Consider the following 26,378-nt stretch of genomic DNA (forward strand, 5'->3'; position numbering starts at 1 on the left):
TCAGATTTGTCAAAGATATTGATTTTCAGGTAATTTTGTGAAATCAGTCTGCATTGCTGTGTTTAGGTCCAGTTATTCTTGTTCAAAGCCAGTAGAGATGACAAGTAAACTCTAGAAAGCACATAATTAAAGTGAGTTCAGACTCTTCATTGCAACATCTTTATCATTTTATGTATATAAACATTAGTTAATTTTAAACCCCTCCCTTTATAAGCAAGTTTATCTTTTATTATATTCCTACTTTACCCACTTCATGGGAGAAATTATTTCTTTTTTTTTTTAATTTATTTATTTATTTATTTATTTATTTATTTAATTTTTTTTTAAATTTTTAATTTTATTTTTTATTGGTTGTTCACAACATTACAAAGCTCTTGACATATCATATTTCATACATTAGATTGAAGTGGGTTATGAACTCCCAATTTTACCCCAAATGCAGATTGCAGAATCACGTCGGTTACACATCCACAATTTTACATAATGCCCAATTAGTAATTGTTGTATTCTGCTACCTTTCCTATCCCCTACTATCCCCCCTCCCCTCTCCTCCCATCTTCTCTCTCTACCCCATCTACTGTAATTCATTACTCTCCTTGTTTTTTTTCCCATTCCCCTCACAACCTCTTATATGTAATTTTGTATAGCAATGAGGGTCTCCCTTCATTTCCATGCAATTTCCCTTTTCTCTCCCTTTCCCTCCCATCTCATGTCTCTGTTTAATGTTAATCTTTTCTTCCTGCTCTTCCTCCCTGCTCTGTTCATAGTTGCTCTCATTATATCAAAGAAGACATTTGGTATTTGTTTTTTAGGGATTGGCTAGCTTCACTAAGCATAATCTGCTCTAGTGCCATCCATTTCCCTGAAAATTCTATGATTTCGTCATTTTTTATTGCTGCATAGTACTCCATTGTGTATAGATGCCACATTTTTTTTATCCATTCATCTATTGAAGGGCATCTGGGTTGGTTCCACAGTCTAGCTATTGTGAATTGTGCTGCTATGAACATCGATGTGGCAGCATCCCTGTAGCATGCTCTTTTAAGGTCTTCAGGGAATAGTCCCAGAAGGGCAATAGCAGGGTCAAATGGTAGTTCCATTCCCAGCTTTCCCAGGAATCTCCAAACTGCTTTCCAAATTGGCCGCACCAATTTGCAGTCCCACCAGCAATGTACAAGAGTACCCTTTTCTCCACATCCTCGCCAGCACTTGTTGTTGTTTGACTTCATAGTGGCTGCCAATCTTACTGGAGTGAGATGGTATCTTAGGGTGGTTTTGATTTGCATTTCTCTGACTGCTAGAGATGGTGAGCATTTTTTCATGTACTTGTTGATTGATTGTATATCCTCCTCTGAGAAGTGTCTGTTCAGGTCCTTAGCCCATTTGTTGATTGGGTTATTTCTTATCTTATTGTCTAATTTTTTGAGTTCTTTGTATACTCTGGATATTAGGGCTCTATCTGAAGTGTGAGGAGTAAAAATTTGTTCCCAGGATGTAGGCTCCTTATTTACCTCTCTTATTGTTTCTCTTGCTGAGAAAAAACTTTTTAGTTTAAGTATGTCCCATTTGTTGATTCTTGTTATTAACTCTTGTGCTATGGGTGTCCTATTAAGGAATTTGGAGCCCGACCCCACAATATGTAGATCGGAGCCAACTTTTTCTTCTATCAGACGCAGAGTCTCTGAGAGAAATTATTTCTTTATAGGTAGAAATTTGTGTTAAACTTGTAAGCTGTATTTGGTACTTGACATATTTTTTAATCCAATGTGAAATTATTTCTGATTTTATATGATTTTTGTTAAAGAATGTGAACTCCTAAGGATACAGTAACAAAATATTATAAGATCCAACTCTACATCTTCTAAGCATTATTGTTTAGGGGAGCATCTTTATTCACCAGAAAGAATACTAAATTTAATTTCAGAGATTATGGCTTGAACTGAAATTAAGAATAAACTTTGGCAATGGTTGTTGCTCAGTGGCACAGCCTCTGCTTGCCTAGCTTGTGTGAAGCAATGTGTTCGATCCTTAGCACCACAAAAAATAAATAAATGAATACATAAAACTTAAAAAAGAATACAGTTGGACTATCAGAGTGTGTTTTTGTACTTGTAAAAGTAATGTGCAAGCCACAAAGCAATATTAAATAAAAGAAATTGGAGATGATTGATTTAATATTTTGTTAGGCAAGGTTTTTTCTTTTTTATTGCTACTAAGAATGGAATCTAGGGGTACTTTACCATTGAAATACCACCCAGTACTTTTTAATTTTTATTTTAAGACAGGGTATTGCTCAGTTGCTGAGGATCTCACTAAATTGCTGAGGGAGATGTCTGAATTACAATCTTCCTTCATTAGCTTCCCAGGTTGCAGGAATTGCAGGCTTACACCACCACACCCTGCAGATAAATTTTTACTGTGCCCAGATACCAAAATGCAGAGTAACATTAGAATAATACTTCTGTTTTTGCTTTTTCCTTTCCCATATCCTACATACTGATTATTTTACTTAAAAATAAAAGTACTTGGATTTGGATATAATCTATTTTGGTGACCTTAATCTTCATTCACATATAATCTACTTGACATCAAGTCAGTATTTCTTACTAATAATAACTGGTGTTAATTTGATAAGAACAAGTTTTAGTTGGCTTTTTTATACTTGGCCATCATATTCAAGTCCACAAAGCTATGTAGCTATAACAGTATAGCACAATTTTTATATATACCTATAAAAAGCTCAACCTTAGATAATCACACCTTTAAGATCAATAAAGATTAAAACTTTGAGTTTATTGCTTATATTGATATGCATATAAATAATATGCATTAGGAAATCTTTCACAAATTTTTATGAATTAAACTTTAAAAAGAGATTATTTTATAAAATAGAAGCAATATTTTAAAAAACCAAACATTTGATTTAAGACTGTAAATATGCATCTCTGAAGCAGATTTTAACTTCCATATTTTCACCAAAGGCCAATACAAATTTTCAGTGTTGTCTTTTAAAAATTATTTAGGCATATTTGCTTATAAAGATATGCCTGAGATCTTGCAAATAATTTTACATTTTTGTGCCAATGCTACAATTATATGCCTAAAAGTTATAAATATTATAGAAAACCATAATTGCAACAATTTCTCATTGGTTAAGTGCCAAAATTTGTTAATATTTTAAAAGTTAATGGACACAGACATATAGTAGTTAATTTACCTCAGAAAAAGATTAGTGATTAATGATTATGATGTAAGAAAAGTTTACATTTCATCTAAAGCTGTTCATATTTTTTCATGCCATAAGCAAATTTATAAAAAAGAATAATCTCATCTTTAGTAATAAGAGAAATGTTAATACTGTAACACTATGGCATAATTAGTCATAACAATTAAAGCTATTTTAAGGCCTGAAAGAACACATTATCTACCTGAGACAATCTATAAATTGGTGTCAACATACTGTATATATAACCAGAGATATGAAAAATTGTGCTGTATACATGTAATAAGAATTGTAATGCATTCTGCTGTCATTTATTTTTAAATAAAAAAACTTTAAAAAAACAAACAAAAAATAAAAAAAATAATAAAGTTTAAATTACTTGTGATAATACAGTTGATATTATTTTCTCCAAAGAAATAAACTTGGATAATAATAGAAAGATTGAAGAAATGGTCAATTAGGTTCAACTGTGAAGAAAATTTATTATTGGAGAAGAAAGTCTCATAATTGTTGAAACTCCTTTTTTTTTCAGGGAACACAGAAAAAATATTTTAAAATATGCAAAAAAGCCTTATTATCCTATTAAATGAATAGCTGAAAGACTTTTCTTGCTGCCTATTGCATTAGCAAGTGCAACATCAAGTACTTTGATTGATAATGCCTAGCCAGTCAGCTAAGAGGATTTGGGTGGTTTTATTAAAGCTTTTTTGGATGATGAGGATAAGTGTTAATTCTTTATGTAGAAGAACCCAAGGCTGAGACTTGCCCTCAAGAACTGCCTTTTTGCCTGGAGTGGTGGCACATGCTTCTAATCCCAGTGAATCAGGACGCTAAGGTAAAGGGGATAGGAAGTTTGAGGCAATTTAGTGAGGCCCTAAGTAACCTAGCAAGACCCAAAACAAATAAAAAGCTCTAGGGATGTAGCTCAGTGACATAGCACCCTGTGTTCAATCCCTGGTACCAAAAAGATTTTGAAAAGAACCTCCTTTTCCTTTGACAACAGACTAAATAGTACTGTCAGAATGTATAACAGAGTATAGAAACCAAATGCTAGTTATCTAGATGCATTTTCACCAGCTTGACACCAAGAAAATGAAATATTCCAATTGTTACTATCATCAAATAAAATAACATGTGGAATATATATATATATTCAAATCTTGAGAAATATGTTTTATAGCTTTTGTTTAACTTCAATTTAAAAATAAAACATACACATGGCTTCCCAATCAGGTTAAACTATTATTTCCCCCAAATAAACAAAGGATAAGATAATACATATTACTTTCTTTAAATGTTAATTATACTGTGAAGTTGAGGAATATTCAATTGATTTAATGATACAAAAGGCATATTCATCAACATCTAATTTATGAACATCCTCACAATGTTTGAAAATAGGCTTTCATGGAAATAACTCTGTGAAACACATTAAATAATAAGCAGGATAATATTCCAGACCCTAATTATTTCCCATATATGTTCTTCATGAGAAAATATTAGCTACTGATATGTTAGAACTAATATCTGTAAAAATTTACATCACAAATTCTCAATATGTATTAGTTATTCATTATAACAAATAGATACATAATTATAAAAACAAAGGTTCATGATTATACAATAAAAAGCTACTTAAAAGTGAAATGAATATCAATCCCCAAATTAATACACCCTACACTGCTACATTCAATTTTCCATTTTAAAAGAAAATATACTCATTTTATTCCATCTGTTTTAAGTAAAATTGAATCATGGCTTATAACTGAGTTATTTTTCCATCCTAATCCATTTTCTTTCCCTAGAAATATTTTTTCTTATGAAAACATACCAGTATAGCAAATAAACTTACCAAATATTATGTAAATTTTATTTATAACTGCCTACTCAATTAATTGCACAAATTGACAACAACACTTTCAACATGTCTTTGAGTAATGGTTAAGGACATCTTGTAGTGAAGGATTTCAGTATATCCTCTTGGAGATATTGTATCATAGTTTTCTAACTGTCATACAAATCCAGTGTTATATTTTAAATCGAAGCATTATATTGTGTAGCCATGAAATGCCATATGATTGTAGATAAAGTGCTTTCCTTAGCAAAGCTTCAATGACATGAGTAATCTACAAATTTTTCAACTCTGAGAAATATACTATTTTTTAAACTTGAACTTAAAAAGAAAAAACACATGATTTTTTAATTAGGTTATACTATTAAACATTTGTAAAGGATATAAGATGGAAAGGATCACAGAGCTACTACTTAATATTAGCTTTTTTCCTTAACGACTTGTGGCTCAGTTCCTATTTGTTTACTTAATGTCTCTGGCAATCATTACCTGAGAATATCTTCAAAACAGAGTTCTATATGAACCTGCCCTTTGTAACTTCTTTCAGATGCTCAATCATAAAATTCCAGATTACCTTTCACTAGCTAGTAATTACCTATACTATCTAGTAATGCCCCATAACTAAAAGAAAAAAAAAAGTGCTTTTTTTTTTTTCCCATAGTACTAGGACTCAAACTCAGAGCCTTGCACAAAAAAAAAAAAAAAAAAAAAAAGATGTGTTAATAGTGATAACAGCATGATGATTCCTATTTTTTTTTTTTGTTTCTTTTTTTCTTCAGGCCTTCATGGGCAAATTTAAGATTCAAATTTGGGGGCTGGGGATGTGGCTCAAGCGGTAGCATGCTCACCTGGCATGCGTGCGGCCCGGGTTCGATCCTCAGCACCACATACCAACAAAGATGTTGTGTCCACCGAAAACTAAAAAATAAATATAAAAATTCTCTCTCTCTCTCTCTCTCTCTCTCTCTTAAAAAAAAAAGATTCAAATTTGGACTCAGGTATAGCTCAATGGTACAGGACTTAATTACCTTGTATAAGGCCCTGGGTTTGATTTATAACACTGAAAAAAATTCAAGTTTCAATATCAAAGTCTATTTGTCTAAAATGATAACTGCCAGCCACATGTACTTACTGAATTTTTGAAATATTAAGTTAGTTTGAATTTATGTGTTCTTTAGCTATAATATACATATGGGATTTTTAAAAAGCACATGAGATTTTAAGTATGTAAAGTACCTCATTCATAATTTTTTTATTTGTTCCATTTTGAAATGATGACATTTTTGTATATGACATATTAATATCTACTATTAAAATTAATTTCACCTATTTATTTTAACTCTTCTTAAATGTGGCTACCCTGAAATTTTAAGTTATATGTGTGATTTGTATGTGTAGATTTCATTATATTATTATTGACTAATGCTACTGCAGAGGAAAGGATGGGATAGTGAGGAGTAATAGATCAAAAGCAGGACGTACCCCAGAAACAAACCTAGAAACTACCTGACCTCACTGTGATCTTAAGAGTGTTTCTACACAGAAGAATGCACTCAAGAATGCCCCAAATCTGGAACACTGGCAACATTAAATGCTAAGGAGGACAGGCAGCTTTCCTTCAATGCTGGGAAGGCAAAATGGTACAGCCACTCTGGAAGACAGTTTAGCAGTTTCTTATAAAATTAAATATACACTTACCATATAATCCAGCAATGATAATCCTTGAAATGTAACCAAAGATAATGACTTTTGTCTACCCAGAAACTTGCACATGGTTGTTCATAGCAGCTTTAATTATAGTAGTCCAAACTAGAAGCAGCAAAAATTTACTTCAGTAGGTTAATTGTTAAATAAGTTGTATGTTTACAAATGACATACTACTCATCATGAAAAAGAAAAACTCTATCAAGGCATCAAATTAAAAAAAGAAGAAACTTATATTTTTCCACATAGTATGGTTCCAAATATATGAATTTCAGGAATAGGCAAAGTTATAGACATTAAAAAATATCAGTGGTTGCCAGAAGTTTGAGGCTTCAAGACGGAAAAAGAACACAGAGTTTTAGGGCAATAAAAATATTGTGTATGATACCATAATGGAGGGTACATATCATTATAAATTGGTACAAACCCATACAATGTACAACACCAAGAGTAAACCCTAATATAAACTATGAAAAAAAAAAAAGTTTTTCACTTAGAAGAAAAAAGTGCCTAGTAATCTTTTCCTCAGAGTTCTTTCTGCTAGAATTCATTGCCACCATTTTGCAGTAAGCAGGCAAATTAGCTGCTTTTTGAAACTTAACTGTAAACATTTAAAATGACTGTCAAAAATAAAGCAAAGCTTTTACCTATCTTACCAGTATTTTTTTTTTACTAATAATATTCACTGGACTGTTTACTTATCATCATAATCAGGATGTCTACAAAGTATCATGTTAGTATTTTGTTTTCTACAAAGTTAGCCTGAATTTATCTAATTCAGTGTTTCTCATCCTTTGTACTATTTTTATTGTGGACTGGATAATTGCTTGTTGTGAGGAGTTTTCCTACACATTTTAGGATAAGTAGCATACCTGGTTTCTATCCTCTACTGAGTAACACTAGTAAAACCATCATACCACCCCCAAATTGTGACTACCAAAATGTATCCAGACACTGCCACATGTCTCCTTGAGTTCCAGTTGCCTTCTATAAGGACGACTGATAGAGTGTCTCATTTATCTTGTTTTTGAAATCATACAAGATTATAATACAATTTTCTAATATTCAGTTGTACATTATTAAATATTTAGTGCATTAGCATGCCTAACTAGTGTATATAGAGAAAAATGGCAAAGGAAGACAGTTGTTTATAAATGGTATTTAACTCTTAAATTATGAAAGAGAGTATGTCTGTTGTTCAATAATAGTCCAGTTAAAAATTCTGAGCCCTTACTATGTATCAGACATTATGGTAGGAATTAAGGTTCAGAAATACATATACTGTAATCTCTGACTTCAGGGGAGATTTAGGATCATACACTGACAATTTCAAAACAATATAGTAAGTGAAGATGTATGTAAAGGACTTTGTCCTCTGGAGAAATAAGATTATTTTGACTCCTAGCCCAGACAACTAATATTTTTTTTTTCTTTTTGTATCTTTAATATTGGAAAACTAATGATGTGTACATACTACTGACAAGAATACTTTATCTTTCAATGAACACCTTGTCATGATGTGATTGAGTGACCTTGCAATTAATCTCAAATCCTGAATATCAGGGAGAGACAGATTTTGTTAATTTATTATTAGAGCCATATAGCATGATCTTCTTCTTGGTTAACCTCCTAGCAGAAGTAACTTCGTTTCAAAATGAAGGAGCATCTGCAGGTTGTGAGAAATGTTAGGAAATTGTATTGGTGGGAAAGTTTTGTTTAGTGACCCGAGTATTAACAAAGAAATTTCTTTGCTAATTTCAAGTAATTTTTTTTCTAGAATTACTTGAATGTAAGCTCACTAAATTATAAACTATGACAGCAGAGGTCTTGTCTAGGATTTTCACTTATGTTTCCCAAATGCCTATAACCTAGTACACAGAAGATTTTCAATAAATATTCATTCGTTGAATTTCTACCTAATTATAGCTATCATAATATCAAATATATAAAAGGGATATGCATGATATCTAAATTTTTGTTTTAATTTTTGAGCTAATTTACCTACTAGAAATCTCTCAGTATTAATTATATATTCATAAATGTAATTTTCTCTCTATTTAAACACACATATATTTTTATTGTATATATATATATATAAAATAAATATATATGTGTGTGATATATATATATATATATATATATATATATATATATATATCATGCAAACTTAAGGAGGCTGTTGCTTATATTTTAGAATTCATATTCAAAATATGGTCTACAAAAAAAGGCCAAATTGTTCTAAATCTAGATACAACAAAATAATTCTTATTGCTCAAAAGCAGATAGACACCATGCAAATTCTCATCTTCAGAAATTTCAATTGATTCAAAAGCCATGATATACGGGTTCATCTAGATTTTATCATTACATGAACAAGAAAATAGAAGGAATAAGCATGGATGAAATAACCAAATTTCAAGATGGCTATTTATATTCTTAGTCTATTTCAACTTTTAAGAAAGTAAAATGTGCATCTTTTCTAGATGATTTCATTCATGAGCTAATTTGTATTTGTTCCAAATAGCCAGATGCACCCTGACCCTGAATAAGGGTACAAACCCATAGTCATCATTTTTAAATAAATATGCTAATAGCTGAAGATTATATACAAACTGATGATTTAGCTTCCTTGAGTCACAATTCTAACCTATAAGTATCAGAACCATTCATTTAACTTTTAGCATTATAATAGATTGATATTCTTAAGGATAGTTATAGAGGTATTATACTATCAGAAAGATAAATATGAAGGAGACATTTCACTCACTTTTGGCCTTGGCTGGTTTACTCATATGTCTGAATAAAAGTGTGTGGGGGGAGGAGGGTAAAACTATGATATTTCTGGCATATTAGGTTGGTGAAAATCATGCATTATCAGCTGTGAGACAAAATGTCTACCACTGCCTTAAAAAAGAAATTAGGCTTAGGGAAGATGGTGACTTCATAGAGACTTCCACCTAAGATCCCAGAAATATTTATATCTGCATGCTCATTTACCACAGAATTTATTTGTCTATCACTTCTCTGACAACATTTCTTTATTTTTCTTCTTGGATACAACCAAATTTTGTGAGATTACTGATTACTTGGGTAATTTTTGTATATGTCCACTTCACTTTTTCCTTTGAAATTGTCATGCAGATAAAATGAGGACATAGCATACATCTTCTTTCTGACTCTTTTCTATCACAAATATATTTTTTTTAACCAGGGGTTAAATCCAGGGGCCTTTAACCACTCTTCTATATCCCCAGTCTTTTTTATTTCTTATTTTAAGTCAGGGTCTCACTAATTTGCTTAAGGCTTTGTAAATTGCTGAGACTATTTTTGTTTGTTTGTTTTGAATGGTGCTAGGGATTGAACTCAGGGCTTTGTGCATTTGAGGCAAGCACTCTACCAACTGAGCTATATCCCCAGCCTGAGACTGGTTTTTAACCTGGAATCCTTCTGCCTCAGCCTCCTAAGTTGCTGGAATTACAGTGGTTGTTACCACATGCAGCTCTATCAAAAAATTTCTTAAATTACAATCTATATATACACTCTTTAACTCTCCCTACTTTGGGCCATTTCACTTATTAAGTAATAGAAATTATTCTACAAAATTTATATAACTATATGGACACAAACATATATATCCTTCAAATTGATAATATTCTCGTATAGTTTACTAAACTAAACAATTTGATTATATTTGGTCCCAATAATTATTAACTCTGGAATGTTATTTTAATACATGTAATTCTGTATTAATAATAAAATGCTCCCTCTAATATTGGTGACAAAAATAATATAATAAATTTTACAAATGAAACAAAATTATTTTGCTGATGAATAGAAACAATTCTTATAACTGATGCTAATAAATGAAGTGATAGTCAATATATTATTAGTGTGTCTGATGCTAAAAATTAGATCAAAAGAGAAGAGTTACATGTTCTCAAAGAGTAATAATGATATTAGAGACAAATTAGTAGAGAGGTAAAGACATGAATTATCTTTGAAGCATATCTATTAATCATAGTATTTACAGCACTAAACTTCAAATGTAGTTTATGAATCCTAAGCATTTATAGATTTTTTTCCTCTATGTATTTTTTCTTACTTTTTCCTCCTTATTTTTAGAATGCTGAAGTCATCAGATTTATGTCAATAATAGGTATTTACAATTAACAAAACCTAGAGTATCAAGCTGGATGAGGTTTGACGTTGTGCACTTCTAGAAAGTAAATGGCTACATTCCATTTCAATCCTCATGGAAGATCTATGTATTTGTAATGAAACTGTCACTAATAGAACTTAAGTTAGATGTCAGAGAGAGAGAGCCCAGAAATCACAATTCTCTATACATGATATAGAATGGAAATGACATAGTGGCACTGAACTTGTGTGCATTGTCTCATTATCATGCTTGCCCTGGAGACCTTGCTGTAGGAGACACACAAAAATTCAATCTCCTTTGAGCCATTCAGTCTTTGGCACACTTACTGAAATGACAACTAGGAGAGAAATTAAGGACAACAGTGATTTTTGATGCAGTCTTAGGGAATTTTAAGCTGGGAATTTTGACAGTTGAATGACTATAATTAACTATAAAAATATCAAATATGAAAACAAGACACAGGCTTTCAGGAGGCTCTTGTTAAGCTTCTCTTGTGATCTATTTTGTGATCTATTTTTATATGAACAGAAACAGGTCTTACTTTCAAAAGGAAGAAAGAGTTGAGTAAAATATGAATGAGCACATTTTGTCTATTCAAATTCATCAAAAATGTCATATCAGTTCTTCTTACAATCCTATTTTGAATGTCATTAAAAAAATTTTAAAAAGGAACTAGAAAGAGAAAGAAAGCCCTAGGAATATATGCTTGCATGCTACAAAATAAATTATACTTCAAATATCCCATAATCCCTCTAGTATAATATTGTCAATAAGTGAAATGGAACAAATAATGTGCATTCCTTTTTGTGTTGTATTTCTAGGACTATGTTGTATAGTCCAGAAGAAACATCATGTATTAAGTCATTTTAATTAATTAATTAATTAATTAATTTTATTTGTTTTATTTTATATGTATTAAGATATACAACATGATATGTATACTCTATATATACAGATATATAAGGTATCCAAAAGATATATATAGATGTGTGCATATATATATATATATATATGGCAAAATGATTATGTCAGTAATTCAAGTAAATCAACCTCTTATGCAATTCCATCATCACATTTGTTTGTGAAAAGTCATTTAAAATCTCTTGTCTTAGAAAAATTTTAGCATACTATACAGTTTTGTTAACTGTAATCTGCATGTTATACATTAGATCTCTAGACTTACACATTCTACAGAACTGTAACTGTTTGCATCATTTTGGCTCATATCTCCCCATTTTCTCCCTGCCCTACCCCCTGATAACCACTGTTCATCTCTACTTTCTATGTATTCAATTTATTTTTACATTTCATATGTGCATAAGATATATTTCTTTGTATTTTTATTTTATTTATTAATTATTTATCTTGGTACTGAGGATTGAATCCAAGAGTGTTTTACCACTGAGCTATACTGCAGAACTTTCTTTTTTTCTTTTCTTTTTTTTTTTTTTTTTTGATATGGCTCTTGCTAAGTTACTTACAACTGGTCTTTAACTTGCAATCCTTCTGCCTCAGTCTCTGGAGTTGCTGGGATTATAGGTGAGGCATGTGCCACCATAACCAGCATATATTTCTTTATGTGTTTGGCTTATTTTATCTCACAAAATATCCTTCAGTTTGACCTATATTGTTGCAAATAATAATATATACTTTTTATGCTGAATAATATCATGGACTATTAAGTCTGAACTTATTATTATCATGAATAATATAGTTTATGCTTGCAATATCTGTACCCAAATGTGAGAGAACTCTTTATGTTTGAATTTAGTATAGCAAAATGCTCACTAATTAGAAAATTGCAGCTTTAGCAGTGACAAGTCATACTCATTTTAAGTTTGCTTTTTGTCCTCAAATGTAAGTTCCTTTGGGTTCTTATATTAACTGAATTGTTATTAATTAGCATTTAATTTTCATGTATTTGTGTATTTATTTATTTATTTTTGCTAACTGGTTCTGAGTCTCTTGGTACAACTCAAAATATAGAAAATACTTATATTTCTATGTAAAAATAATAAGCTACTTAAACTTTAAGATAACCTACAACATATTATGACAGTATTTTTACATTAGTAGTCTATACAAATAAGTTGCCATGATTACATTAGTTCAAATATGCATTTGCAAGCATAACAACTTCACTGTGACATTATCTTCCCTTCACAATAGCTAGATGCCATATATAAAAAATATATATTTTCATTTTTTTCACTTCAGATAATCATTTCATTTTGCTGTATCTCAGAATTTCTCAAAGTTAGACACACTTTGTAGAAAGCTGTCTTTCCTATGCATTGGTAAGTTGAATGCAAAATTTCATTGTCTCATTGATTAGAAATTCTAGAAACAAAATTTTCCCCCATCTGGATGCATAATTTGGGAGAAAGTGTGTTTTAGATCTAATTATGTGCATAAAAAGGAAAGGAAAGTACTTTGTTCAGATCATTAGTGCTAACTATACAAGCTAACACTACTAGGGAGGCATCACACCTTCTTTTAAATTCTTCCCACAGAAAACATGACAAATATGACCAGATCAATCCATTCATGTTTCAGTTAAACCATGAGCTTTTCTCTTGTTTAAAATTAAGTCTGTTATCCTGGTGAAAGTAAACAAAGGTGTTTTAATTATTTGAAGCAGCTATGTATTTTAAGACAAGTAATTGTCTTGCCCTAATAACAGATTGGCAAGATAACTACATCAGCTTTTCACGAACTTCACTGTGCCTGGGCAGGAAACCTAGATATATGCATTCTAATTCTTTTTTTATACCATATAGTTTTAGAAAAGGTCTTCCAGATTGTATGTGGTTAAATTACTCTTCTGTCAGAAGAGGAAGATCACCTTAGATTGCCTAGATTCATTGCCTGGATTGTTGTGAGACTCACACAGGAGGCAAAAGACTCATTATGAAAGTTGAAATCATTATGAATATAGCTGTATTTCTCAGGTGACTCAGTTGTAAAGATATTCAAGCTTTTTCTAACCCTTCATATTTTTAAATTTTCAGTTCATTTTACATATTGGTATACTAAAAGGGTACTGGAGCTGGTTCATTAACATGAAAATAAGGACCAACCACTAGGTTTTCACTTTCTTTGAGTACAGCCACGCCCTCTGAAAATTGTCTGCATACAGCCACCTTGATGCCCTCTACATGTATTAATGGTGTCTTAAGAGTTGCTTCCCTGGGGAGCCAAAATAAGGTAGTGGGCTAGGCATAATATTTAAGTATTTAAATCCCAGTAACTAGCTCATGTGCAATGTGTGCCCTTATGTACAGTCCTTAACCTTGCTTAGTTTCATCTGAAAAATGAGCCTGCAGAATGTCATTAATTAAGGCACCTAAAAATAACATTTTATATATCATATCACTATGTAAAGATGTAGAGAAGGGACATAGGAACACATTTATCAATTTACATGTCATTTGTTAAATAGTTTACATGAAAATACAGAAAGCATTGGTGATGGAAGATAAATGGAACTTCTGAACCATGTATTGGGGGGATTAAATTTTGATATAAATTTTACTCATTTTTCAGTAGGTCTAATGTGAATTTTTTAAACTTATCCACCAAGTTACTATGTAATAATTTATAAAGGGGGAAAAAGTTCTAGAATATGCAAACAACCTTATAAAGCACACTTAAAAGCCCATTATTTGATAGTGAATAGTGTGTGATTTCTCTAAAAATATGCAGATAATTGATCTATGTTTTTGTTCAAGAAGAGAATCACATGAAACAAACATTTGTTTTCTAAGTATTTTAAATTATTTGTGATATAGCTGTGTGGATGCATATTACATAAGCTATATTGTCATAAATACAGATCACACTGAATAAGACTACAATATTGTTCAGTGAAATATTTTATTTTGATTGTGAGGCTATTTTTTGGACATAACACCTTATTTTATTTGTTTATTTTTATGTGGTGCCCAGGATTGAACCTAGTGCCTCACACATGCTAAGCAAACACTTTACCACTGAGCCACAACCCTGGCCCATGAGGCTATTTTTTTGAAAAATAAAAACTTCTGAAGTATCATTTCAGTTAGAATGTCAAGAAAAGATGAGTAATATCTGCTGTACAATATTTTACCTACAGTCAACGAATGAATGATATTATACACTTAAAAGTTTGTTGAGAGAGTAGATCTCAAGTTAAGTGTTTTGACCACAATAAAATAACTAAAAAAAAATTGTTGGAGCTCGATTGTGGCTCAGTGGTAGAGCACTTGCCCAGTACATATGAGGCACTGGGCTCAATCCTCAGCACCACATAATAGACAAAAAAAGTTATTATGTCATAAATAAATGACAGTATTGTCACACTAACATAGTAAATAGGATAGTTAACATATTTGTCCTTTTCAAGTCTTACTAAGCCAGTAAGACAGACATCTAGTGTGCTCATTTCCAGTACAAAATCCATCTATAGGGCCAAAGAAGTTGAAGAAAGGTTTATTCAATACTTAGATTCCATATAACATAACACACTGGGGACTTAAATAGTAAAAGCTACGTTTGTCCCTTGATTTTTTACAACCCTGTTATGCCAACAGTTTTTTTAGCTCATTTTCTTTTCCCAAGCTAAATAATATAATGCAAAGTAAAATGGGAGGCATCTGCTAAAGAATCAAGCACTCAAACACAAATCCTTATCAAAAAATTTGTTTTGCAATTTTACACATTATATATTCCAAAGGTAGTTAGGACAACCACACCCTGAACTCATACACAATTCAACAATTCCCTTAAGTGAAATAAGTATCAAAGTATTGGATATAAAATAGTAAAATGGTATATATTGTTCAGACCCTTTTATTATAAAATGACCTGAAGATCATGCAAATACAGTCATTCCTAAGTTCTTTCCATGTCATTTATGATTCAATAAATGTATTTTCTCCTGGCCTCTCAAAGGATATCAGTGCACCTTTGTCATCTCTGCATGAACTGCCAAGCAGTTTTATGGATCAGAACATCTAGCCCCTGTTATGAGTATTAAATGCCATTGTCAGTTTATCCTATGAAAAATGAAGTATATGTTAGTGGGGCTGTCATAACATACGTATAAACAGTTCTCCTTTCACTTTTTTTCAGGAGAGAAAGGCTGAAATTTGATTTTTTTTAACCTAGTCTGTTTTCTTCAGTGAATTTTATAGGCCAGCACCAGTGTAATCCATACTTTCTCACTGACAATACTGAATTTACATAATGCAAGCGAATGAATTGATCTACATTTATGTCCTCTTTCTGGAATAAGGCATCAGAGCTGAATAGTGGTAGGAGTATTTTTTATCTAACATGAAGCATCAGTAAATGCTTAAGACTTCTGAATGGTTCACTGGTATTGTCAGTACACCAGAAGTAACAATTTACACTACTAGCTTCTTATTTTATGGTGTATATATAGTCACAGGGTATCATTTTTTTTGTTGATAACTCTATAATGGATACAAAAATACCGTTAAAATATATAATATTCCCCAAAAATATGTAATATAACTTGATACTATGTAAAGGAGTTTAAGGATGTTAAATAAATTACTTATAAACAGTTGTTAAATAGAAAAACTGATATTTAAACCCTGTTTTGTTATGCTCTGTCCAAGCTCTTTTTCATTATATCAACTACATTTATTAGTAAGTTTCCTTTTAAATTTATATAAATTCTTTATTTATTCATGCAGCTAGTTTCTCTAGTTGATATTATCTTGCATCAACTAATGCAAATTGCTTAGCATAACAAGTCTTCCATGATCTGCATCCTATTTCTCCATACTCATTTTTCCTCTTGTCCCTCAGTCCCAATTCTTTAAATAATACAAATAATTTAAAGTTCCTTAATGATTCATGTAACTTCCTATGTATGCTACTATTCTACTATATTTTAAAGTAGTTTGAACACACTTCTCATCTTTCAACACGCAATTGGAGTCAATATCTCTGTAATTCTTTCTATGACTCCTTTTCCAACTAGAATTGAGCACTCCTCCATTGTGACCCCACTATATGCTATATGGACTCCTGTCATACAAGGTAAGATTTTATTATATATTTTAACAATTTTATTGAGAAATAATTGACATATTGCATATTGTCCAGATGTATTATTTGTAATTTATTCCTTTAGTTAGCTTTTGTTGCAGCTGTGGGGGAAAAAGAGACATGACAAGAATAATTCAGAAGACAAAAAGTTTATTTGGCACTCATGGTTTCAGAGTTCTCAATCCATCTTTAGCCAACTGCATAACTCTGGGCCCAAGGTGAGACAAAACATCAAGGCAGAAAAGTAAGACAGGAAGGCAACTCAGGACATGACAATCAGTAAGCAGAGAGAGAGCTCTGCTCAACAAAGACAAATACATACTCCAAAGTCATGCCCCCAGTCACCAACCTCCTCTAGTTATATCCTCCCTTTCTATAGTTAATACCTATTGGTGAATTAACCCACTGATTAGGCTAGGGTTTTCATAACCCAATATTTCACCTCTGAATGTTCTAGTATTATCTTACACATGATCTTTTCTGAACATATCACATCTAAACCATGACAATAAGTTTAAACATATTTACATATACTTGAAACCATCATCATAATTAAAATAATGGACATATTTGTATTCCCCCAAAGTGTAGTCATGTTCCCAGCACCTACTACATTGATTCTAACAATTTATCAGTAAATATACACTGACTACAAGTAGTAAGTTTAGGCAATATATTTTTTAATATTTATTTCTTAGTTGTAGTTGGACACAATACCTTTTATTTTATTTATTTATTTTTATGTGATGCTGAGGATCAAACCCAGGGCCTCACAGGTGCTAGGAGAGTGCTCTACCACTGAGCCACAACCCCAGCCCTAAGAATATAATTTTGTAGCATATATAATAGAATTTTATGGTCCATGGTATAGTTTAGATTGGTTTTAATACCTACAAATATGTCAACTTGTAAAAGAATCTCTGAAAATTAGGAAGCACAGGAGACAAATTATTCATATATTTCTTCTACATTAAAAATCAAGAATTCCTCAAATATCCCAGCATTTGAACCTGAACTGAGGAATTTAGTTTTTTTTAAACAGACTTAGAATATAGGCTGATTAATTATAAGATAACTTTATAATCTAAAATGTTATGATGAATGAAGATTAAATGAGTCTTATAGTCAGGGCATCTAGGAATTAACTGTTGGAAAAAAAAATAATTCTTAGGTTTCAGAGCTTCCTTAATAAACTCAGGTTGTAGTATACAAAGCAGTCAGCAACCAAATAGGTGAAGGTAAATGTAGAAGCTTTTCTTTCAGATATGTGTATTCTTTGACTTTGGCACTTATATAAAGTATACCTGCTTTAAAAAATATTCCATGAGGGTTACAATGGATCTTGGAATATGGTAAGAATAAAGGTATATTAATGTAGTTATTTAAGTAATTTTTTCCTCTCTGAGAGTAGGCCCAGACATGGAAACACATTTCTTACCTATGTTCACCTTTCAACTGAGTCCCTAACATGTTACAGTCCAGGTATTTTAAATAAATACGAATTCTAAGCACTGCTATATTCTGGCCTTATATGACTTTGCCACAAACTTCTCTAGAACATTTTCCCTCCCATCCTCAAATCTCTTTGCCTAATTAACTTTCAGACTTCAGCTCTAATTTTGAAGTTATCTGTTGTAAAAAGACATTTCTGGATGAACAATTTGGGAGCCTCACCTTTGTGCACTGTAGAAATCAGAAGTATTATAGTTAAAGAAAAACACAGTCGGGTGATATTAAAGCAATAGCAAAAACAGATTTTATTCAGGAACTGTGTCAATAGAAGAACACAGAACTCAGTTGAGAACTGGGCTGTTTTAAATACATCAAAGATAAACAGGCATTCATAGCAGGTTGTAGTAGGGTGGGGGTTCATGAATAGAAAATTACTAAAAGGAGACATCAAACATAGTGGAAAGTTTTGTTAAATTGACATAATAGTATATTTGCAAGCCAGGTGATCAGAAATGAAGGATGGGTAATTCTTGCTAAAAGTTGAGTAATCAGGCCTGAACACAAGGCCCAACCATTAGGTCTAGTTGAAAATAGGACTTACGTGTGACTAAAATTTGGTCCAAGTGACAGTCTTCAATATTATCATAACAGTCATCACTCCACTGAAATAACATTTTTAAAAGGTTTTTTCCATTTCTCACTAGACAAAATGCTTCAGGAAGATAGATATTCTGCATTCAATATTATCAAATAACACAATATTTAGTACATTCAATCAATAATTGCTAATCTAAAATTAATTTTAAAGTACAGAGCATAAAAAAATGTAAGCTACTATTTTCCCACAACTATAGCTTTAGTGGCAGATATGCATTAAGAATTACATGCTAGAATTCTATAATTAAATAATAAATAATTCCAAGTATAAACATTTGACTCAATTTTTATGTGTATTCACATATAGTAATTAAAATGGAAACTATAAATAAAATAAATAAACGAATAATGGCAACTGTTTAATCAATTATGTGACTTATACTAAAATTTTTAGGACTGCTTTGTTTCAAATAATACTCATAACAGAATGATCTTGTTTACCCGACAAACAAGGCTGTTTAGACTCAATAGATTTCCCTAGTTATTTGCCAAATAGACCAGTATTCCACCTTTTCAAAATTTTCTCCAATATTATTTAAAAGGTTGCTATGACCTTCATTGCTCCATATAGATATTGTTCATTTAAGAGTAATATCTGCATAATGACAAAAAATATGATAAATTTGTACACTATGGGAAAAGTTAAATGCCCAATAAACTTTTTTCAATTAATTGTTCATCATTCAATTATTTATTCATGCATAACAACATGTTACTTCTTAAACTACAAAATAAAACAAGTTTTCAGTAGAATCTAATGGTAATTCTGTAATTACATCATTATCTCACATATGTTCATTTAAGTGTACCCTGCAATATATTCCTTTTTATTCTTTTGAAGTTATATTATAAAGGAATATTTTTTAAAAGACATTGCTTAGTTCATATTAACTTGAGTTAAATTAGTCCATTTACAAAAGTATCAAAAGATAATGGTAAATTGCAAATTTTCTGTATCAAAGATACTATCCTATTCAGACAGCATGGCATCACATATGGTATGTCAAATTACTCACTCTTTACAGACACCTGTGGTTCACTAACAGAATGTGCTGGATTATTGCTAAATATACAGACATTTTATAGTTTAAAACAAATCTGCTACATTTTTACACTAGAGGGTTTTTTTCCTCAAATATTCCACTGCCTAATTTATTATAAACATAAACAGCCATGACACTAGAATGAAACTTATATCCTATTTATTCATTAGTCATACACTTAGCCTTAAAGTACACTCATAAACAAATAAAACAATGTAGTAATTATGAAATTTGCAAACAGTAATTGTACTTCATACTTGTATAACATACAGCAAGTAAAACTCTTGAAATGTTTAAAAGCTATAATCACACTCTTCTACATAAAATGCAACTCTAAAAAAAGAAATGAAATATAAATATGACACAGTAACTACAAAATTCACAATGGAAGATAAATTTCCTTAACTTCAATAGTAGCACCTGTCTTTCTTTCTTCTCTCTCTCTTTCTCTTTTTTTTTTTTTCTTCTTACTTTCTTTGTTGGAAATTGAACTCAGGGCCTCATGTATGTTATGTCACTAATCTACTATTGAGCTACCTGGCAGCTCGGTAGCCTAATTTTTATTCCACTCATATTGTCATTAGCAATATTAGATATGGGTATATTAGATATACCAAAACTTGAAAAAGTGTGCTATATTCTTCAGTATGTTGACAATGCTGAAAATCAGCATAATTTTTCTAGCTGATTATTTTAAATATTCCTGAAAAGAAGTTTATTACATTCCTTTAGTACCATAATTTTTTTTCCTTCATTTATTAAATGTTCCCTGATAAGATTTTTATAATTACATTTATATCTTATCTTTTTACTTAAATATCTAAATTGCTTTAATATACTGAAAAAACCTTCTAAATTCAAAATTTAGTAGTTCTATAAAACTTGTCACTGTATCTATGTCCACTTACTTAGAAGAAAACTTTCTCATTATCAATATGGCACCTGATTAATTTAGATTTCACTTGAGATTAAACAAATAAATATGAAAAGAATAAATATTTTTTCTGTATTCATAAATTTGTTGCACTACTTTTTTGCCTAGATAGAGGTTGTAAGAAAAGAAAAAAAAAAGAATACAATAAAATACCTCTCTTCATTTCCAGTTTCAAAAAAACCACTATGCAGTTATTGCCATTGCCATGAATAATGCACTTTAAAAATACTGAGAAAGAGAGGAATACATAATTCCAATTACACTCTGGCCTTTAAAAATATGCTAGTTGTTCCTCTAATGTGATTAATTTTTCAATTGTGAATTCAGCTCTTTAGTGTATTTATTTTGTAAGACATGTTCCTAGTGCAGACATTTTTCCTCTAGAGAGGTTATCTGTTGATGATAGTTTCTACAGTTTATACAGCTTTTCTTATAACTGATACTCAAATAAAATGTTCTTTGAGACAAAAATTGAAAATTAGACTTAAAACATAAAAATGAAAATGTTTTAATGTGCTTTATTCCTCTTTCTCATACTTCTCCTTTCAGTGTTTTTTTTTTAATGTTTCAAAAGGGAGTACCACAGGAATGAAGATTCTCTTGTAGATATCTGTAGTTGAGTGTAGTTGATAGTGTTTAATTTTGAAAAAAATAAATGCTTTAATCTATAAAATGAAGATTATATCTTCTTCTTTTTATTATTCTGTCCAAAGTATCAATTTCTATCCTCTACCTGAAAAGGTATAAAATATAACAGAGAGGGTAAATATATTTCTACTTGGTTATCCTTGAGGAAAAGTAGCATAAACCCACCTTTTTTTTTAACTGTCAGGGATGCATTAAAGGAAGATCCTATAACTTCAAGAGGCAATATCAGAAACTTGTGAAATCATAGGTACCTGAGCAATGTAGGGAGGAATTAGGAAGAAATTTGATATGACCATCAGGTGGGCTGGGGAAGGATTCTGGGAATCCAGATCAGAGTAGATATTTAGCAGTTTCATGGTTGGGTCTTTATAATATCTCTGAATGATGGCTGGAATTAAATGCCCTAAATCAGAAAACACTCAAATGCAAAAAAATAAAAAAAATGAATTGTCAAAATTACAATCTGAAATTAAATCTTTGCCTTTATTTTATGGTTTATTACTGTTATTATCCTTCAATGTTGGTCCAAATTTGTGAGAGCTATCTAGTTCAATTATTTTGCAATAAGAAATACACATTTCTTTGTGTTGTGTGCATGTTTGTGTGTATAGCACTGGGTATTGAATACATATGAAGCAAGTGATCTACCACTGAGCTATATTTTCAACCCTTTTCAAATTTTATTTTGTGACAGAGTCTTCTGAATTGTAAGGCTGGACTTGAACTTGCAAGCCCTCTGCTGCAGCCTAACAAATAGCTGGGATTACAGGCATGTGCCATTGCATACAGCAGAAATATACCTATTTAATTGAGATTAGTTCCTTAAGAAACTCACATTTATTCATTTACAAACAAGACTCCTTGCACAAATGCAGTTGAATCATCTACTTTTAATATGGGTATTAAATATTTGACTCATACCTAAAAACACTTATGTATAAACTGATGTTTAACTGATAGCGTCATTCAAGTTAAGAGGCAAGATTAGACAAAAGCCTTTACTGAGGAAGCATTTCTGTGAGCTAGCATGATCCTAAGAGCTTGGGGATTAAAATGAAACTAAACTGGAAAAAGAATTCCAAAGGAAATAAGAATATTAACATTGATCTATAGGACATCCTTTCCACCAACATATATCAACCTTCTCAACATCTTCTTGATATTTTACAAATGATATAAAGCTAAAACTTAAATAAAACACTTTATTATAAATCAATACAAGAATAAAGTAAAATGACAGCAAAATTAAAAAATAACAGTGTACTGAAAATAATTTTGCATTTAAAACTTGAAACAGATTTTAAGTTACTAAAGAACATATAATTTTCTTATTTAATATTAAGAGCAAAAAATACAATCTTAAAACTTTTTTTCTGACTCAATAGATTATATATCACCTGGATTATGAGATGAGAGATTTGCCAAGATGAGACACTGGTTATTTATTCATATTGTCAATAATATTCATATAATATATAAAATATACATATATGATAATATACATATAACCATATATATAGCACACATATATAACCCTAAATATAACATATAACCATACATATATCACATATATATATATGCATGTTATTAATGTTGGCTACTGCTCTGCTACTATGATTATGTTAGACACTAACTGCAGCTCATATGGAGAAAAACATTCATAGCCACCTATTTTTATTCACTTTTATAGCAATTTTGCAAGGAAACAAAACATCCAATTAAAACAGCAGCAAAGAAATAATTTACTAAGATGAAGCTGAAGAAAGCAAAAGCAACAGCAGTTACAGAAAGTGGCAGTAATTCTTGAAGTTAAGCTGCTCTGTCACATACCATCAATTGGACCATTATCTGGTGCAGAAGAGCTATAATAAATTGTCAGATTTACTTCTTAGCTGAAATGAAGGGATAGAATGTGTGCAGTGTATCTAAGGTTAGGGTGAGGGTGAGGAAGAATGGGTGTATCAGATTTGTCCACATGTTAACTCCTGTGATGATTGACACTCAGTGACTAGATGAATTGTTTCTTCAAATTATAACTTGAGATTCTGAATATTCTGATTATTTAAGGACAAAAAGGTCAAATAAAAGAAAATGCTATTAATAGTGACAAGAAATATCTTTTTTTTTTCATTTTGCAAGACCTCTTTTCTTGTTGTAATTCTACAAAATAGTATCTGCTTCAGATTTTCTTCTTCTTTCTAGATAAATATTATTTAAGAGCAGTCTACATTCTTATTAATGACACCTTCCTAGTTATGCATTAGAAGACCAATATAGCCTGAACAATATTTTGTTTATTTAATTCTTCTTATTTCACAAAAGGCAATGTGTTTAAAGGCAAACAAAACATAAATAAAACTAAACTACAGGGCTGGGTGTTAGGTTATCTGATTTGTAGTTTATATTTGGGTACATAGGAAATGCTTAATAGCCATTAATTCACATCCTCTAAAATCTTTGAGATAACCTTTTAATTTTCTTAAGCTTTATGCTTATTGTAGCCTTACAATTTCCCCTCTCTCTTTCTCCTAAAATTAAAGTAATGTAAAATTTTACAATTTAAAATAACAACATAGCATTATAATCAGAGTCCAAAAGTTATCACATATTTAATAATTTAACAATATATTGTCCTTTCAGACGTTTTAATATATAAGCTTATAATTGTTATGGTTGTGTGAAAGTAAAGATGCAGTATACAATTTGAGACTGAATGAGTTCAAATATTTCCTTGATACACAAAAACTTAAATATTGATGTAATTGGAATTTATGACTTATTGAGGATAGCAGTGAGATATTTCACTATTAGTGACCATCTCCAGGCTTTTATATCTTGTCTGTACAGGTGCCCTAAGCTGAGTACTTTCATTCCTTAGTAATATTTATTAAATGTTGTTTTCTCCTCTCCCTTAACTTTTAAAAAACTTGTCAATAAGATAAGCAGTGGGGCTATGTCAACATGGTTAAAAGAATTAAATAAAAGGGCAGCAATCTTGCCAATGCCAGTTCCTGAATCATTTAAAGTAACTACCATTATAAATTAGGGGAAAGGCATTGTCTGAATTATACTGATATAAATTAAGGAAAGGCATTGTCTGTATTATACTGATATAATAATTTCTCAAATCTCTACTCTGCTTAAAATATTAAGATGCAACCTGAGGCCATTTAGTGCATTACTGCCAATTTACAAGGCACTAAATTGTCCTGAAAAGGCCTTAAGAAGATTACTATGCTGCCAGAACAACCTAACTTTTATTACTTGTTACATTTCTAACAGTGCCTCCCAGTATTAATTAATTACCACGTTTTCAATTCTGTAAAGGATGATGGGACATAATGGGTTAACATACTATAGCTTGTTGGGTATTTCTAGAAGATACACTCTCTTAATAGAATTCCTATACATTTGTGTTTTTTATTAGAAAAATTCAGTTTGTATTATCTTAACTCATCTCTGGGTTTTTAAGTATACCATCCCCAAACACATCAGATTCATTCTGCTTTTCAATTACCATGCATGAAAGGTATTCTGAAATTATGGAAATCCATTCTCAGGCTTTCAGTTATCTTAAGTGTTTATCTCTAAGAAGTGCACATTTAGCAATACCTTTTAAAGTTGCTGAATGATCAGACCACAGACAGCAATACTGAATGTGGTTGGTGGTGCTATAGGCCAATTTCCCAAGATGTAATTTAGGAGTAGAAAAGGATAGTTGGTAGTAATTCCTGTTTCTCACTGGACTTTCTATCTTTGCATGTGGCCAGCATACATTCCTGTGCAATCTCTTTGGGAAGATGAAAATTGCTACAATTTGTGATACGTGTCAGAGAGTCATTTACATGGCAGTTGTATGATTTTAGGATTTTCAGTAAAATATATTGACCCCAGGAAAAGACAGTTCCAAAAAGCCATTAGAACATGTTACCAACATTTACCTCAAAAGGGAAAACAAAAACTCTTAAAGCTCATGATCACATTTGTAGGTCATAAAGGGACAAATAAGCAATATTAATGCGGCTGGGAGATTGTTGCTTCAGACAACTGGGTCTAGTCTGAGTTTGCACATTGTATTCATTAGTTAGCGTACTTTGTAGCAATGCAAAATGGATATAATTCTACCAATTTGAATGAAATAATGTGTGTTAAAACATTAAGTGTCGTGCTTGTTACAGAATGCTTTCCAAATTTATTGCAGCTATTGTTATTGCTGCTGTTAGCATTATTATTCTATAGATAGACAAAATGAAGCACAGAGAAATTAACTGAACTAGATGGATCTGAAATCCAGTTCCAATACAGTATAGTTGCAACTTGATGTATTTTGGTGACAGAGAACAAAGCTGGGCACTGCAATCAGCTTTCCCTGTGTCTTTAAAGACATAATTTAGCATAGTAGAAAAAATCCTGAACTTCCACATTGCATTCTGCACTTCTTGATGTTGTGCATACTGTTATCAAAAGCTATCAAGCAACTTCCACACTCTTGGAAGATGAAGGCATGCCTAAGAGTCTGACAGATCTAGCTCCTTGATGGCAAGTTTTGCAGAAATTCAATAAGGCCTTTATCTATTGCTTCTCTGTGCATCTGCTTAATGATATTCCTTGAAATATGCATCATTATAATATGATGCTGTGAGGAA

General features: G+C 31.1%; 1 protein-coding gene across 7 annotated transcripts in view; it reads left to right on the forward strand.

The window, feature by feature from the left end:
• Window positions 1-26,378, forward strand: part of Pcdh11x (protocadherin 11 X-linked) — a 662,237-nt gene that overhangs the window by 568,405 nt on the left and 67,454 nt on the right. The gene's annotated exons all lie outside the window — the stretch shown is intronic.

This window comes from Urocitellus parryii, chromosome X (assembly GCF_045843805.1).
Source record: "Urocitellus parryii isolate mUroPar1 chromosome X, mUroPar1.hap1, whole genome shotgun sequence".
NCBI lineage: Eukaryota > Metazoa > Chordata > Mammalia > Rodentia > Sciuridae > Urocitellus > Urocitellus parryii.